The following is an 8456-nucleotide window of genomic DNA, read 5'->3' as shown; positions in this document are numbered from 1 at the left end:
CTGAGATGGAGTAAATACCTTGTCTACTACTAAGTGAGGAAATGCAGAATTCACATTTTGGGCAATAAGATGGTAAGCTTATTTCTCCCTCTTACTGCTACACAGAGAGAAGTGATGTGTGATCCAGGCCTCTGGTGGAGACAAGGTTCTGCTAGGAGGTGAGCTGGAAGGAAGGAGGCTGGAAGTTTCTCTTCTGCCAGAAAAGCACACCTTTTATTACATTTTTCTAAGGATCTTATATTGTTCTGGGTTCTTCAGAAAAAACAGAATCAGTAGGATAAATATATAGTAAAAGAAGGGGTTTACTATAGGAATGATCTTACATGATCATGAAGTAGAGAAGTCTCACAATAGGCCGTCTATAAGCTGGAGAAATGGCTAAAAGATCCTGAAGCAGTGAAGCTGATGCAGTTCCAGTGTGAGACCTGAAGGGTCTCAAAGCTTAGGTAGCTTCAGAAATAGTTGAAGGTCCAAAGACTGAAGAGCTTGGAGTCTGGCTGGAGGGGTTCAGGGACCAGGAGCCTTCAGAAACAAGTGGGAGGCCAGGCAATGTGTAGGAGCAGAATATAAAGCTCACTCTGGAAGGAGGCAGGGAGAGAGAGTAAAAGAGGATGGGGGAGTGGAAATGGAACCCCACTTTCTCTATTTGTCCCTCTGTACTCCCAGCCCCTCTCCCCCAAAATGAATGATGCCTTCTCTCATTGAAGGTAGGTCTTCCCCTCTTAGCCCACTGACTCATAGGCCAAGCTTGTCCTGCAACACTTTCACAGACATACCTAGGAACAATGTCTCACCAGCCCTTCCAGGCATCCTTCAATCAGTTCAGTCAAGTTGACATCCAAAATAACCATTGCTGATAGCAAGGGCTTTGTACTTTGGTTCACATTATATCATGACTGGTGGATGGAATTATCTGGGCATCTCTGATATTCTTGCTGAGCTACACCAAAGCAGGATGGGACAGTAACACCATTTATATGCATAAGGCCCAGGAGAAGCACAAATGAGAAGCATGAATGGAGGTCTGAAAAGGGTAAGACCTTAGAATCAGAAGTTCCTAAATCTCCCCCGGCTGTGTGAACAGGGGCAGCTCATTCACTACTAATGAGTACAACTTATTTTTACAGTGGAGTTGGGTTGACTTTCTTCCTACCCACAGTACAGAGGCAAGGAGAATCCCAGAGAGAGATAATTGTGCTGAAGTTGTGGGGCTTCAGAACCACCCCAACTGTTGGTTCAGTTAGGTATTTGCTACTACAGTCCCAGATTTTGCATTGTGGGGTACAAAGTAGAGAGTGGGGACTTGATTGCTCAGGACATCAAGCAAGATCTTTAGATTCCATGTTGCCAGGAGAGAAGGAGAAGATGTAAGGTGTTAAGAGACAAACACAACTTTTGTAAAACAATGGATAGATTTAGTGGGAATTATGGTTTTTTCTACGGTGAGTTGGGTGGTGTGAGTCCTTGTGTATTTGTATTTCCCATTACTGCATCCCGAGTTGGATCAGCCATTGGAGATGTGCTGATGTGCAGGTCCATGTGCTAAGACCTGCTCAGAAATGAACAGAAGTGGCCTGTGCAGGGCTGGTTTATCCATGCTGGTCCACCATGTTGTTTTGTGAGGCAACTTTAAAAAGTTTTCGTAAAAAATATAATGAAAGTGTGAGTTTATTTTGGTGCAATGTTTTGAAAATGTATGCATATCTTTTTCATAATACACACTTTGTATGAACTTTTTGATGACCACCTGTGTGATCACAAGAGAAGAGAAAAGAGAGAATCATTGGGATCTTCCTATGCACTAGACACTTCACACTCACCAGCGATCCATCCTCATCACAACTTATGAGTTAGGTGATGACTTTTGCCATTTTACAGTTCCAGGAACCAAGTGCAGAGAAGCTATGAAACTTTCCCATGATTGAGCAGTTAGTATGTGACAGAGTGGAGAGTGAATCCATCTATGAAGGGATGCAAGCTTTAGCTCTTACCTATTCCATCCAATGGCCCAATGAGGAAAGAGAGTAGGACTCAAACATTGATCTATTTTTAGATTCCCTTCACTGGATAGAGGTAGATGCTCTACTGATGGAGAAGAATGAGGTTCCTTACAGGGATCAGGAAAGTCCTACCAGTCTTAATGTCATAGGGAAAAGGGCTAGAAAAAAGAAGCACTGTCATTACCGTATATCTTTTTTTTTTTTTGAGAGGTTTTTGCTATAGGGCGCATGTGCTCGCGCCAGAAAGACAGAGACAGAGAGATAGAAAGCAAGAAATCACCCCCTGGGGTGGCCACGCTGCAATTCCTTCTCCTCCATTCTCCTCTTGGGATCTTAGGCATACACGCACACACACCTAGCGTGAGTTTAAGCCACTGGGTCTGGGACTCAAACCGCAGCCGACTACATGGGAGTCCAGCGACATAGCCATTACGCTAACTGCTGGTCCCTACTCTATATCTTCCAGAGTTTCTTGTAATTCTTCTAAGTGCTTCTTCATCCTCCATTCCAGAGTTTAGGCAAATACATGATGACACTCAGACCCGTTACTCTCAGGAAGGTCTGAAATAATTTAAAAGACAAAAAAATCAGGGTTTAGTGGTGGTTGCATCTGTTCTCTTGGGTGAAATCTATCTGGGAGCCACCACATTAGCAAGCCCATCAATTTATACAGTCGTTGGTCTTTGGCCAGTTCTGCCATTGCTGCCTGTGCCTTAGTGTATGAAGGGATTCTCCCAGAGGCTGACTCTGTTCTCCGAGAGCTGTTGGTTGCAGCTGGGTGAATAGTAACCACTAGCACAAAGGAAAAGTGAATTGGGATTCTGTCATGCTTGGAGGAAACCAGAAGTCAATTATGTCCTTTCTACATCTTACGTGGAAGTTAAAAGAAGAATATCAAAGTGAAGCAAAAGAGATTAAGGGCTCTTTCCAAGCTGTTTTTTAGAAACAAAGGCTCTGACTAGAGTAGAAGCAGAAGCTACCCACAGGGCTAGGCTGTGAGTGAGCGTGTGGGCTGGAGCCAAATTTGAGAAACCAAGAGCAAGAATCTGGAAAGCACCCACCAGTATCAGGAGACCAGGGATTCATACCCAGAAGCACCTTCATGAAGAGATCGTGAAGTTTGTGTATACTCAAACAAACAAAACCTCACAAAGAAGATCAACACATCTGGATTCTGAGGAGAGACTTCACACCCATTCTGTGTGCATGTGTTTGTGTGTAAAGACTATATAGATATTATAAGACTAACATCTACATAATCTAGGTATTTGGGATAAAACAATGAACATTGTAAACAAAAATTCTTGCTCACGTGAAAATTTCATTTATATTAATTTTTCTAATAGGAATATATATAGGATTTTTTTTAAAAAAATAAAGGTCATGGAAAACACATATTATGAAAAAAACTATGCGTGAATCATAAATATCTTGCACCAAAATAAAATCATGTTTTCATCTTTCTTCAAACTTGTTGAAGTACCCTTGTATGTGCATGTGTGTATGTGTGAAGACTATATTATATTAGAGGAATATAATGTATACATCTGTGTGCTAGCATTTTTCTAGGTGCTGGAGAAAAACAATATAAACAAAAGGTCTTGCTCATGTGGAGATGGCATCATATCTACATCAATTTTTCTATCCATCTAGTAAGAATGTAATATGTATGTATTTATCAAATTTCACTTATTTGAACATGTGGCAGTGGCTACAGAAGTATCAAAACTGTCCTTTTTTAAAATAATAGATGGCAAACAAGAAATTTAGAACATTTTAATTGGCTTTGCAAATTATATTTGCAAAAGCACAAAAGCACTTTGTTCTCATAATTAGATTAGATATCTCCTACTATTATCTTGTTTATAACACTAATTGATTCAACAACCTTTTTACGAAGACATTATGCTGCAGACGGTAAACTTCAAGTCTACTTTATGCTTAAATGATTATGACTTAGACATGAGAGTGCTTTGAATGAGTAGTTTTACTGTGGTTGTTTTCAGTAAGGTTTGTTGAGTTTAGGCTAGAGTTTATGAAAGCAGCATGGATTGACTGTTTAAGGGATTGAAAGTCTTTAAATAGAATAATATGTGTACAGAATGACTCATCCACTCTTGAAACTCTCTCATGGATGTTAATCTAGTTCCCTAGCTTTTTCAAAACTTGAGAAATAATTAACTGTATTTGAAAATATAACCTGCAGGTCATGTAACAATCAGACTTCCTTTCTTTAAACATCTTTGTCGTCCTACCAAGAGGTACCAGGTACCAGTGCTGAACTGTACTAATATATTACTAGAATCGATTGCATTTTCCATGACCCTTTGTAAAAGCCGACCGTGAAATTAATGAACCGGAACTTGATCATGCAGATAATACCAACCAGCTAGGTCTTGCTCTAACATTATGATGGATAACAAACTGCAGAAATATTTAGTGGTCAGGAGACCTTCAGCTCCCAAGTCCTTTTTTTTTCCTTCAGCAAGATTTGCTAGAGCAGCAATGAGGCTTCCCCTCCGTTTTTCTGCCCTGAAAGCAGCATTGTGTAAGTTCAGCCTCCATGCTGTTGGCAATTTTCACGAATTGTTTACAGTGCTCTAATTTTTACACTCTCTTTAAAGGTTCTTTGTGTATGCTGATTGCAGAAGGTAATATTTCTGGCATCAGTAACCATGGTAATGAATCATTCTCCTCTCAGAATTAGTGCCAGCTGCACTCGTGTCTCGATAGTAGCACCCCGGTGCTTTGCTAATGAGCGAGTTTTCATGTGCTGGAGGAGGACATTTCCACGTCTTCACATCTCTGCTAGTGTTTTGTTAAAGGCTCTTCCTTGAGAACAACATTTGAAAAAAAAAAATCCCATTGGTGAAACCTTGATCTTAAAAGGACAGCATTCCTAGTTCCAGAAAGTAGAGCATGCTAGTGAAATCCTTTGAAGGTTCTATGGGGAGGTGTTCCCCGCCCTTTCCAGACCCCAATTTGGCCCCAAGCATCGATCCTGTCTCTTTCAGCCACACACACAGAGCTTCCCATCAGCATTCTCCTTTGACTGCTAGAGAAAGGAGTTTAAATATTTTAAAGATTTATGTTATGAATAATTTAAGAGAAATAAAGAAAGCTTCTAAACTCTCTTTGAATTATGTAATAAGAGCTTGGAAATATGTTAGCCTTTTCCCTTATCAGATTTAAATATTTCTTGTGGGAAGATTGAAGTGGAAATACAAACCTTTGTTGCCTTTTATTCCACGGCTAATGATGAGGCCAGAGAGACAGAGAGCTGTCCAAGAGATAAGAGCCTGTAGTGATGGATGCTCTTTCCATGGCTGCTATTACTGCGGACAATGGACCACTCTCCCCAGCTTTTCACGCATTTGAATCCCAAGCCCTGGTTCCTTCTAGCCTGGGAGGCATTCTGAGGAAAGCAGAGGAACACTGGCATCTCTCATCGCTGCTAAGCTTTCTTTTTTCCTTGCCATTTAGATACAGACCCCCAGTCTTGTGCTCTTCTGATGTGGCCGCTAACTTTTTTTTTTTTTTTTTCCTTTTTAGGAGAGGTTTTCGCTATAGGGTGCATGCGCTCGCCAGAGAGAGAGAGACAGAGAGACAGAAAGTGAGAAATCACCCCCCGGGGAGATGGCCATGCCACAATCCCTTCTCCTCCATTCTCCTCTCAGGATCTTGGGCACACATGCACACATACCTGGCGTGGGTTTAAGCCACCGGGTCTGGGACTCGAACCGCAGTTGACCACATGGGAGTCCATCGACATGGCCATTACGCTAACTGCTGGTACCGCCACTATCTTTTATGCCGAGTGCTCCTGGGAGTCTTTGGTCATGAGAGGCGGCAAACGATATTCATGGTTAATGTGTTTTATGAGTGGTTACTTACTTTTTTAGAAGTTTATTAGAACTTAAATGAAAAACAGAGGAATGGAGAGGGAGATGGAGAGGCCACCTCCAACAGGACCTTTACCCCAAGAGCCACCCTGTCTCACCCAACCCGGATACCAGACATGTATGTGCACTGAAGATACAAGGGGACCTTGGGATGTGAACCTGGGACCTTCCCTACATGGGTCTGTTATGCTATCACCTGGCCCTGGGGTGACTCATTTTTAGTATTTATTTTATTCATGATAGAGAGTGTGTGTGCACACACATGAGAGAAGGAGGAAAGGGGAGGCATTCTTGACAGTCATGTCATGCAAAGATCTGCTCTTCCTGGCCCTCCAACTTATTAGCATCTTGGGCATCTATGCACCAGCCTGGTGTGTTTTCAAGCCAACCCAGGAATTCAAACCCATGCTCAGTCATGGGACTTCCAGTACTACAGTTCAGTTTGATATGGACGATGCCACCAGGCTAGGCCATTTTTAAAAATCCTTATAATGAGTCTATGACAAATGTTGTTATTTCCATTTTAACACAGGCAGAGAGGTAAAGTAACCTGAGTGGTAAACAGCTGGGCCAGCAGTCAAATTCAGAACGTCTCAGTGTAGAGCCCTTGTTCAGAACCTCAACACTCCAGCAGGTAAAAAAACTTATTAAAAGGGCACAGTTTCAAATCCTATTTCTGTCACTTGCCATGTGTCCCATATAAATTCTTTTATCTTACTGCATTATCCATTTTGTCCCCTATGAGATGGAAATAATGGCACCTGCTTCACAGGGTGCTTGGGAAGATGAAATGAGATGAAGCACAGAAAAGCATTTTAGAAACCTTACAGTGTGGGCTGGCTCGGTGGCATAGTGATAACACGCTACACTGCTCATGCAATGCTGGATCCGTATGGAAGGTTGCAGGTTCAATTCCCCGAAGGATGTGTGCATACCAGTAACATGTATGTCCATGATCATGGCTTACTGGGAAGATGGGGGTGGGGGGCTTTGGGGGTGGTGATTATGTCATCATACGGAGGATGATGCAGAAAGAAGTTATAGCATAGCCCCAGCAGAGAAACCTTGAAAGTAATACAATTAAATGGCACACATGTTACCAAATACAAGATTTTAAACTTGGTAAAATGTATTTTAGAGTGAAAGGAGAGAGAGAGAGAGAGAGAGGGAGAGAGGGAGGGAGGGAGGGAGGGGGAATGGGAGACAGAGAGAAATGAGATAATTTCATAATTATGTTTAAGTCTCGATGAAGAGCTTAGTGTTCAAAAACAAAGTTCATTTTTCTTCATCCAGGAACTGATAACCTGACTTATTTTCCCCTTGTAAAATTTCCCAGTAGATAGAAGGATTGTAAGAATATAGCATATACTTACTTACAAGATCCTCTCAAGTAGACTAAAATAATCGCTTGCTTAAAATGGAGACTTGTTTTCTGAACTTAGCTAGTAGTAGCCAAAAATGTTAAATCCTTCATTGCCATAAATATATTCCAATATCAAACTGACAAGTGGAAAATAAGAGACCTGGGTCTTTCCAACAGTAAATCACAGTGCAGCCAGCGTTATTGGTGTTGCTCTTTAAGAAAGCACAAATAGTCTATTCGAAGAACGTGAAAAGTAGGGCACCCGCCCCCACACGGTTGATTGACCACCTCCCCCCAGAGTTAACTAGTAGTGGCTACCACTGACCAGAAGCCTGGCCAACAACATAAACAGTCAATTAACATGTTTTTTGTATATACCTGTATTATATACTGTATTACAATGCTATTTAGAAAGTTATAAGAGAAAATATATTTAAAGCACCATATTTTCCAATCTATTCATTGAAAAAAATCTGCCAGTAAGTAGGACCTGCACAGTTCAAACCCACATTTTTTGAGGGTCAGTTGTATATGCCCTTAAAAGTTGATTTTAGAGCACGATTTTCTGAGATGCCGAGAACAGGGAGGAGCGTCTTTATTGGCACTGGTGAGGGTGGGGAACAGAACAGTCCTCTTGGCAAGGGAGCATTTCTGCACACATTTATCCCACATCAGAACCTGCAAATGTCTTGGAAGGGATTCATTAATACATACTCAAAAGGACAGATGGTGAATGAAGGCGAGAGAATGCTACAGTCGAAAAGGAGATGAATTAGCTTATTAAAAAGTCAGCTACTTGATATAACATGGCAAGTGTCCATGGAATACTACATGGGGTTTGATTCAAAGAGGAGAGGGATTTCCCAACAGCTCATTCTGAAGAAAGGATTTGTCTTGGGTTCATCATGACTTCTGGTCATTTTACCAAGGTTTCCTTCACAGAGTCTAGGATTCTCATGTTTCCCCCGCTCACCCTTCGGGGGCCATCCCTCAGTTTCCCACATGCTCTGCATCTTCCTCCTACCTGAGGATGCACAACACCATGGACAGGGCTCGAAAATCACCCTGGTTGCCCTAGGTGCCATGTTGGGCTTGGAGGGGCAGAGATGGCAGGAAGAAGGCAGGCGTTCTCACAGAGCTAGCGCTTAGAGAGGAGGCAGTAGGGGAAGGACGTTTCGTGATGGAGGCAGG

Source organism: Tupaia chinensis, unplaced genomic scaffold (assembly GCF_000334495.1).
Source record: "Tupaia chinensis unplaced genomic scaffold, TupChi_1.0 Scaffold000634_1, whole genome shotgun sequence".
Taxonomy (NCBI): domain Eukaryota; kingdom Metazoa; phylum Chordata; class Mammalia; order Scandentia; family Tupaiidae; genus Tupaia; species Tupaia belangeri.
Note: the sequence above shows the minus strand (reverse complement) of the source record.